The sequence below is a fragment of the Rhea americana genome, unplaced genomic scaffold, assembly GCF_003343005.1.
Source record: "Rhea americana isolate MKP2758 unplaced genomic scaffold, rheAme1 scaffold_4, whole genome shotgun sequence".
Classification (NCBI taxonomy): domain Eukaryota; kingdom Metazoa; phylum Chordata; class Aves; order Rheiformes; family Rheidae; genus Rhea; species Rhea americana.
Window position 1 is genome coordinate 8,686,160 of NW_028186534.1, and position 10,305 is coordinate 8,696,464.

The window sequence follows — 10,305 nt, forward strand, 5'->3', positions numbered from 1 at the left end:
GTGGCCCGCGCGCGCGGTGCCGAGCCCGCTCGCGTGGGTTGCGTGGAAGATGCGGCACCAAGGAGGCAGAAGAACGGCCCAGCAGGCGGGCTGGGGCGGAGGGAGGGTCCTGGAAACACGAACGCCGCCATAAATGCCCGTGCCGCAGGTCTGTTTACTCAGCTGCCGACACCGCTTCAGCGGCGCGATCGCGGGGGGCGCGGGGCGCGAGCGGCCGCTTCGCCTCGGCGGAGGCCCCCGCCCCACGTCTGCCCCCGCGCTGCGCGCCCCCGCCCTTTGGTCTAAAGGGGGGGGTCTGCAGGGTTCTGACCCCCAGAGGCAGGACGCTGGCCGGGGCTGCAGCGCCGCGGGACACGCGTGTGCGGCGCGGGGTCTGCAGGGTTCTGACCCCCAGAGGCAGGACGCTGGCCGGGGCTGCAGCGCCGCGGGACACGCGTGTGCGGCGCGGGGCCGTCGCTGCGGGCAGGCTCTGTGTGCGCGGTTACCCAGCACTGCCTAACCAACGATTTTTAATTGCACCGGAACAATAAATGAGCCTAATTTTGATACCTCTTGCCCCGATCSCGGTGCTGCTTGGCACGAGAAGAACTTACGGGCATGTCCAATGAGACCGTGAGGAGCAGAAATACTGAGTTTTTTGGGGGGGTTTTGTTTGCTTTGGTGTCGCCATTTTAGATTTCTAATGATTCTGATAATTTGTGGAATGATTAATCCTAAGGGTGCACAGAACACACAGAAACGGCTCCTTCGGCGGCTCTGGGGGCCACACAGGAAACTGATTTTCCAAATGAAGAGTTACAGTATCAGTTCAAGCCTAAAAGCTYTACTTTTGCAAATCTTTTATGCTAGATTTTATACAGCTAATACATCGCCAATGTTTCCAAGGAAACCAATATGCCCTGTTCTCACTGAACCAAATCTCACGATTAAAACAATTAAAAACTTAATCTGGGTTCCCTCCCTTCCTCCTCCTCTCTCCTTTTGGAATTATCTTGCACATTTTAATTAAAAACACGATTGCGATAATTTTTTTACACATATGTATGCAACAGCGTAAATTACCCAGAGGAAGCTTGATTCCAGGGCAGAATAATTGAGAATCAAAATCTATTGCACGAACTGAGTAAAATTAACAGCAGTCTTGACGAATCAATCGTGCCCGCTGCTCGTCCCCGAAGGCTCCGGCCGTCTGACGGAGACGGGTTACGACGCCGGGGGGCTGCGCAAAACGCAGCTTCGGGCGTTAGACCCCGCTCGGACGAATCTCACGAGGCCGCGGGGTGCCTGGGCGGCGCGGCGCTCCCGCGCGCCCGCCGGCTGCTCTAGGCTCAGCTCGCGCGCTGCCCTCCCTGCCTGCCGCCCTCCCTCCCCAGGGGCCCGCAGGCTCCTGCCCCGTCCGGGGGGGCGAAGCTTGCTCACGCCGTCGTGTGCGTCTTTTAGGGTACCACGTATTGCCGAACGCTCCTTGCAAACGCAGCTTCCCGTGAAAAAAATCCCAGCCTCGCTAGCATCCCACGTGTAATCTGATACATTCCCATTCATACACACTTCCCACCACCCCGCCATAAAGCGTTGTACAACCAAAGGCAGAGAAACTGAAAGGCACGTCTGCACGCTGAAATTCCTACTTCTTCAAGTGGGGGGAGGAGGGGCGACTTGGAGTTATTTAGGTGTTTTTTCCCCCATTTTTCCAAAAGAGTTTTGGAAAATTACTTGCCACCATCTGCCCTGCCAGAGATAGGAAATATTTGGAATACATTCCGTTCTCCTAATGAACACGCAGCAGCAGGGGTGCAGCAAATAAGAGAGAGAAAATCTTTCTAATGAACAACAAATGAACTAGAAATCAGATCTACATAGCTTCAGCTTTTGTTGCCTATAGCTTTCGGGTGATTCATGGAGACAAAATCAATGAATGTGCTGTAGACCCAGGTCTAGCACGGCACACAAAAGTCTTGCCGTGACCCAAGCCATATTTGTTTTGGATACAAATACAGACTCTTGCAAGCTTCCTTTTCTTTTAATTGAAAAAAGTGGGGGAAGAATTTTTTAAGTATAGTTCCTACAACTCCTGTTAACGCTCTTCAAAACATGTTGAATTTATAGGATACTGTCAAATGCATATTAGTATTCATGACACAAATCACGTTGCTTCCAACTGGTATATAGAGCTGTATCACGTTCTTTTGTTAAAAAAAATAATAATGTGCTCAACTGAAAAAACTAATTTGGTTTGTCTCAGATAAAAAGGACCAAGAAGCTCCCCTTGATTCATGCCCTCAGAGACTGTGGATGCGTGTTGCTGAGCATGGCCAGAGGTGGACTTCCAGATCCACTACAGTAGAAATTAAGGACTTCTGTCAGGTGATGTATGTGCCATTATGAATATGCAATTAGCTGTTCTCTGTTAAGAGCTTTGCCTGCTGCAAGCTATTTAGTCATAAGCAATTTTCCACCCAAAGCTTTTGCTGTCAGAAGCTAGGATGTATCAACYGGGAACTATAGTCCAGGCTCAGAAGCTGTGTGAAGCCCAGTGCTGACCACCATAGCAGCCCTTAGCCTGGAGATGTGGGAGGAATGACACATTCCTAGARTTGCAACCCAGCCTTATTGGCAAAAAAATCTCTGCTCAGATACTGAAATTTTTCTTCACATCTTACTGGTGTATTTAGCTTTCTGCACCAGTCCACAAGCTATAGCCCAAAATACTCAAAAAGTGACAAGCGCCAATGAAGAACTCTTCAGCTCATCATCTCTGGAAATTGAAGCATCTCCCCTCCCTTAAAGAAGCAGCCATGGGAGCACAGGGGAACTTCCCAGCCTGCTTTGAATGTCATCATGTTGGCTGTGGCAGGCCAAAAGAGGAATTTCCAAAGCATGGGGTGTGGATACTGAAACAGGGAAGGTCTCAGTCCTATAAAAGTTACCTTAGTAGAGGCTGCTGACACCGTCCTGAAATCCTAGATGGACCCTACACATTTCTTAGTCTCTGGAGCCCTGAATTCCCCATAGGAAACATAACCAATCGGTTCAAATGCRAAACTATTTAGCAAGAAATCCTTCTCATCTTGCTCTCACTGGAGGTTTCTGAGAGCTTGAAGGTGTAACGGCGCTAGAGATATTCTTATAGCAACCCAGTCTGCAGCTGCTAAAAATAACGACCAGACTGGCATTGCTCTGCAGATACAATGATACCTGCTCTTTTCTACGCAGTCTTTCTGCATCATTCACTGGGTGAGGGAAGACAGGGGTGAAAGGTGTTACACTGGGTTTCCTCTCTGCACCTGTTTTTTGTGTGTCAAGGTGCTGATTTCTTGGTGTATGCACTCATTTTTTTGGAGCCTGACTCTGCTGTTCCTTCAAACGCTTTGTTTGTGAGAAAATGAGCAGTTTCCTACAAGAAGACTCTCATGTGACTGGGCCTATTTAATACCATTTTCTGGAGACATGTTCACCTTCTTCATCTGCCACTTGTTGCAGTTTCACCCACCTGCGCATAGTCACTTGCTGCATTCAGCATCACAAACACATTAAAAAGCCACCTGGTTCCCCCTTGTTCTAGGTCTCCCGCACTGGAGCATGAATTAAAAAGAGGAACAGAACATTCTTACAAAAAGCAATTTTTTAGCTGGCCATTTTTTTTTGCTCCCCTCAGTATGGCAGGATATATTTATGTTTGAACAAAATCCTTCTCCCTCCCAATCACTCCAGCTTCTCTTGATTCTGCACTGCAGTCACACTGTTTATATCAGGCTGTTGCTGTGAAAATTAATGTGACAACACAAAACGCAGCATAATGACTAAAGGTGTGTGAAATAGTCCTAGAGAAATGAAAACTGACTTCAAATGCAAGGTATTTCCTTCTTCCCCTTTATCCTATCCTGCAAGCTGCTACAGTTCTGAAAATGGGACAGTTTTCAAATAGGCTATATTTGCAGAGCAAAGATGGATGCTATTTTTATTGCAAATTAGCAGATTTTTTAGCAGATCCAACCTCATTTGCAAGTGAAAGTGACTCTACTTACCATGCAGATATAGGTCTTATGTTGGAAACGCATGGAAATTCATGTTTTGAACATACTTATAGAAGAAAAAATAGAACCTGCCTTTATTTCTGGCTGAGACTAGCTCCGGCGAAGAAATAGCAATGGGACGGCATGTATTTGCTGCACAACTACATGATGTGAGCGAGTACAAGTGAGCCTAAAGTAGTATTTAGCTGTGCTCTGTGAACTTCTGGGAGCCTGGGGGCTTGAAGGAGTCTGCAGGGATATCTGAGAAAAGATACTGTTTTGTTAGTAGCTTTAAATTTGCTACATTGGGATCCACATTTCCATGGGAACATTGTGAATGGTCTGCATATGGAAGAAGATTGAAAATCACTATCCAACAGCCAGCACTCGCTAGCATTGTTCGTGGTCTGCACTGATGTGAAGAATCTGATGTAGTAAATAGTAMGAGGGCAAAACATTTTCAGTCGACAGCCAGTCCTGCAGGATATGCTGTTTCAGAATGCCAAAATTTTTCATTAAGTTGGAAAAAATCTGGTAAGCGGTTTAAGCCAAGAAAAACAGTTGAAAAAAAATTTAGGGAAATCAAAACACTGCATTTAAGCACTACTGAATCAAAAATGTTTCGGGTTTTTGTTTCAAAATGAGATTTTGAATGAAAAATCAACCTACAATTTCAGAAAGATGAATTAAAGGTTAAATGCCTCCCAAATCAAATAACAGAACAAGTCATTACATCCCAAATTGTACTAGCCCCAAATCATGCCATCAAAATTATGGAGAAAGGAAAATTCAGGGAGCAAGAGAAAAATTGTGCATGCTTTTAAAGAATTCATACAACAGTGGTGCTAGAACCCTGCAGGTCTGATCTGGGCTTCAGTTATGGCTCCACCATTAAAGTGAACTAAGAAGAAAAAAAATCAAGAGGCAAATGAAAAATGGAGCAACGGGCAGGAAAAGCAGAGAGAGATGTGATTTTAGGAAGGCKATTCTAATTTTGAGAGTGCAGTCTACCCGCCGAATTGGCACGTGCATTCCTTGAGCCTGGAGCCGTGCAGCAGGTATGAGCGTGTCTGTGCCTCTCCCGCGAGCAGCACGGCTGAGGGAACCAGCGGTGCAGGCATTCGGGTGCGCTAACAAATTCTTCTGGCAGAGGCGTTATGCAGTTAACTGCTACACATGGAACAGCAGAAGGTGAGTCTCGGCCCTGCTGTTATATTTAAGTGTGATGGTTTCCTTCTCCCCGTCCCGTCTCTACATATCTTTGGTGCATGCAGCATCCTAATAATGTCCATTGAAATGCACAAATCACATTCCCGAATGCTCGGTTGCTATGGACTTTAGTGAGACTATTTTAATCACAAATGAGTTCCAAATCAGAGGTAACATTTTAAAAGCACCTAAATTCTTACAAAATATCAGGCTCTTCAGAGCTTACATGTAAAAAAATTCTGTCTCAGATACAATGTYCCAAACCTCTGCTCTTCTGAAAGCTCAGGGCCTCCCTTCGAACGCATTTGACAACATATATTCAATGCATACAATGCATTCAATGCATATATTCAGTGCATACCTGTCCCGGACATTGCTTCGCTCCCCTCTGTGAGTGATGACACCATCACTCATATGCATTGGTGCTAGCATTTTTATCAGTTTGGGCTTTCTCCCTACAACAGCAGTAGGGTTTTGGAAACCAAACAAATGGACCTCCTAGATTCACAATTTTTACAGGCCTTATTTTCCTTAATATAGGTAGAGAGAATATATTTTCTTATTACTGAAAAAWGGTCAGGGTATCCTTTTGTGAGCACGACACATCAAATAATTTGTAGCAGGCATGAATTATTGCAATGTCTCCATCCAAACAAGTGAACATCTGTATCCCATTTTCATTGGCACCGCGAGATACCTGGCGTGGCCCCAAAACGGAATGTTTAGCTACAAGGGTTTAAAATATGCAGTAATTTGCTGTTGTGTTATCTTCTGGTGTTCTCTGCTTTGGAAGAAAAATACTTTATCAGTGAAGTCCTCCCACTGTCTATTTGCCTTGCTCTAGCCCAGAATGAAATGATCAAGGAAAACAATTTCGAAAGCCTCATTTATTTTCCCTCCTGAAGAGCRAGGCTTAGGGAAGCCAGTTGGAGCGGGATGCTGTGGTGGATGGGATGTTTCATATCCCTCCCTCTGCTTCTCGTGGAGAGGATGTTTCATACAGACATAGGGGGTTGTAAGTTTATTCAACCCCCTCCTCCTGAAGACAGTGGTGCTTGGAGAGTGATGCTCAGCAATGGTAACAGTGGGTAGTTCASAGAAAGAAGTCCAAGGCACTCTTGTTTAGTCTGGTTTTGCATCCTTTGCTTTTGAAAATATGTTTAAGACCATGTCTTCATTGCAAGCAAGGTGTGCTTTTGCAGCAGATCACTGTACCAGACTTGCCACCTCAGCATGAAGACGTAGGGCAGAAAAGGTGCAGGTCTTTCAGCTCAGTTATGCCCTTATTTCCAGGTGTTGACTTGGTGTTTCAGATTCTTTCTTCATAGCATCTATTCAGGCAATTACAATTCTCCCCTTCTGATCGCTGAAGCATCTCTATCCCTTACCATGCGCAATGTTGCCTTGTCCTTTCATGGTCAAGCAGAACACTGCTGAGATCCCTTCTTGGTCYCTTGCCTTTATCCTGTCACCTCTGTGCCATGTCCCAGATGAGTCCCCTCCTCGCTGCCACAGGACAGAAGCTCCTTCACGRCTGACCCCATCTCACCTCTCTCCTCAGGTGCCAGGACAGGGGGCTGCTGCTGCCAGCCTGCCCAGCCATAGGATGCTCAGAAACCTGCCTTCGTCCTCCCCTACCCCAAGCTCAGAAAAGTCACAACTCTTTAAACCCTCTCCTGATGCTCCCCTTTTCAGTGACTGCCGTATGAGAGGGAAGAACAAAGCCTCAGCACTGGTGTGCGGTGACTGCTGCCCATGCAATGTGACACACATTTGTCCTTGTCTTCCATGGCTGTCTACGTCCATCTGTTGTTTCCCATAAGCACTCTGGAGAGGAACTGCCTGTTTTCCCCGTGTTTGTACAAGCGCTGAACAACGGCTCCTTGGTCCTTTCGGTGGCTGCAGCTCTTAGACGCTTGCTACTAGCTACAGCAACAGCAATAATAATTTCTCAATCAGTTATGGTGATCGTGAGAGTCTCTGCCTTGCTACAGCCAGCAAGKGCTCTCCTCTGGCTTGCAGTCACCTTGCCATTTGCTAGATGAACTCCTGTAATTTAAATCACTGTCAGCTAGCCCGATATTCAGTTAGTGTTTCATTAATGCCTTCTCCGATGTGTCTCAGTTTAACTCCTCAGGAGAAGTGAATTGGGCAGATGGGAACATTTTCCCCAGCAAGTTAAAAATGCTCTGGGTCACTTTTCTAACACACCACAGAGACAAAATCTTGTAACCCTTCAGCTACACTGAGTGGCACAACACGGCCAGCATGGGCCATGGTGCAAGAGTGAAACAAGGTCCCTCCCCACTGCCGGGTCCCCCGTCGCTGTGGCTGGTTGCACAGGGCCATYCCCGAGCTGACACCTCAAATGGGCAGAGGGACCAAGTCCCTGGTTACTAACYTGGCCTTTTCCCAGGGCTGGGAAATTGAGGCACCAAGGGCAATAACTGCTCCAAAACCACAGGTGGGYGGCCGTGGATCGCCAGCAGAGCTGGGTACTGGGTTTTGGTCCAAGCTATTTAGACCACACATCGTGTCTGATGACCAAAATGATCAAATTACCAGTGTGTTTCAACTCAGATTGGCTCTAAAATAAGAGACAATTAAGATGGTAGGAAAATTCCTGTTATTAAATATCCATGGGGAAAGCTGAACTGACAAAGAAGAAACAAATTCACAAATATCAGTAAGCAGTATGTTGAGCTATAGAAATAAAAATGAAAGAGAAGTAAAGAAGGCTATGTCTCTGTAGRGAAATATATTCTACATTAGTATAGCTATAACTGCCCTGCAAACCCTCTCATCTCAGGGGCTTYGGGGACACACCTTCAGAGAAGCGACAGAAGCTAACCTACCAATAGTCTTTCTTTTAATGTCTTTGCTAAGGAAGATTTTCCAGGGTATCTGTACCAATTCCAATTCACACCTTACATATTTCTGAATATTTTCCCTCCGTAGACCCRGTTGAAGTCCCTAGCTCTGCAGCCCCAGTGCAAGTAAGCTACCGGCTCTGGAGGCCTCTCCCAGCGTGGAGCGCAGGAGCCGCCTCGGCCGATGGTGTTTCCTGGGTGTTTGCCGTGCTGCCTCGCCGTCTCCGATCTGGGGGAGCATCAAAGGGGAAGGAATGTCACTTGCCTAAACGTGATAGACTATTGCTGCAGGCAGGAGTAACTTGTGCTGTCAGTGTTCAATTAGCACCAAGTTAAACTAAATGTCTTGTGAATATTTCATAACGATCTGCCAGCATCRTATCTGAACTCTCTGGCTTTTACCAAGCCATTTCCCTTCCAAAGTGATGTGATGTGGAATTAAAGAGGGATGATGAGCCAATCTTGCTTGTTTGAGTATCTGTTCAAGAATCATACTGTGTAACAAAAAATAAAGAACAGCACAAAATACCCCAGCAACAACCACCATCTAAGCATATTCTTTGATGATAAGCTGTCTTTGAATTAAGTGAAAGTTTGTATGAAGAGCGGCTCTTCTTTGTCCTGACTGTAAATTTACTGCACCTTTCCCTTTTGCTYGGTGAGTTACAGGAACTGAGCTCATGTAGGCTTTTACATTCCCATCTTCTTTTTCACAAAAATCTCAGGAGTTAAATGGGTTGGAATAGATCTTAAAAGCCAGGGCTAACTTCTAACCTGAAATGCAGAGCCTGCACGAAGCACCAGGGGAACTGTGCTCGCCTGTCCCCGGCGTGAGACACGGCAGGCTCTGCGCAGAGCTCTGCGGCAGCCGGGGCAGAAGCCGCCACGTGCAAGGCCACAAACCAGCCGCTGAACTGCCATGCTGAAAATCCCGCGAGAGAGGCGCTGGGGCAGACTGCACGCCTGGCCTGCGAGCCCAGGGCAATGCGTCCCAGGGCTGCAGCCTGCCGGACTTGGCTGGCGGCCCGGGGGAAGCACCGGCAAGCGCAGGCAGCAAAACCTCGAGAGCCTCTGTGCTCATGGCACACAGCTCTTCCCAAAGGCTCCCTCCAAGGATGAAAAGGTGCCACACCGCCCAAAAAGTCATTCCCCAGACTTTCTGCTAGGGCTGTCGATGAGGAGATCAGATGGTTTCAACAGTGATGGACCAAAGCCACCAACTCCTATTGCCTCATCCATCAGAAACCCAGATGATAGATGWCCTTGGGTTTGCAGCAGCCTGGGCTGATGCTCTGAAGCACGCAGCCAAATTGCCTAGCTCAGCTTGCTGAGGAGACAGTCCCACAACTGACAAAGGACAAGCTAAACTAGAACTAGAACTAGACTAGAGACTTCTGCAGAGGGCTGCAGAGGGCTTGGGACAAACACTCCAGTGAAATGCTTCTGCACAAGCAGAACAAGTGCTGCCTCATGTTGGAAAGCTAACTCGGGAAGTAAAGAGCAATAGCTAGTCTCAAATAACCACGGGGATTGTACCATCACTCCCTCAATGCTAAATGACCCATGGCTAGTGTCAGCTAGCTACACCATGGGTAGGCCTAGAGGCTCATCTCCACTGCATTTTGCAGCAAGATAATCAGTACATATTAGTTACCTCCCCATAAAGTCACACCTCTTTTGGCAATGAAGAATTAATAGGAAAGTCCACATGGGAGCTGTATTATTATGGTGTCACTGCAGTAACTGTATTGATATAACAGCTAAGACTTGCTCATATAGGCATGATGTGTGCTTTGCCTTTTTAAAAATAGTATTATACAGCTTGTCCTAGTGTAACGGGCCACCTTGGCGAGGCCCCGGGCATGGCTGCATGGCCGYGCAGCAGGTGAGCCACATGCACACCTGAAATTTTATCTGGGGTCTTCTGATGAAGGAGGCTTTAAGAGTAACGGCAGGAAAAAGCCTTAAAAAGTGGCGGAGAGATGCAAGGAGGAGAGGTAGGAAGGTCTAGCGGGACGGAGGAGCCTGCCGGGGGCCAGGCGCTAGACCCAGCGGGGGAAGCAGGCAGGGCTGTGCGCCCCTCATCCTCCTCAGTGCTGGGGTACTGCCGCTAACCCCAACACCAACACATGCTGATCGCCCCCTTCGCCTTGCGCCCGCTGCGCCCTCCCCTCTGCTCCACATCCGAGTCATTTGCATGCRGCTCTAGGGGA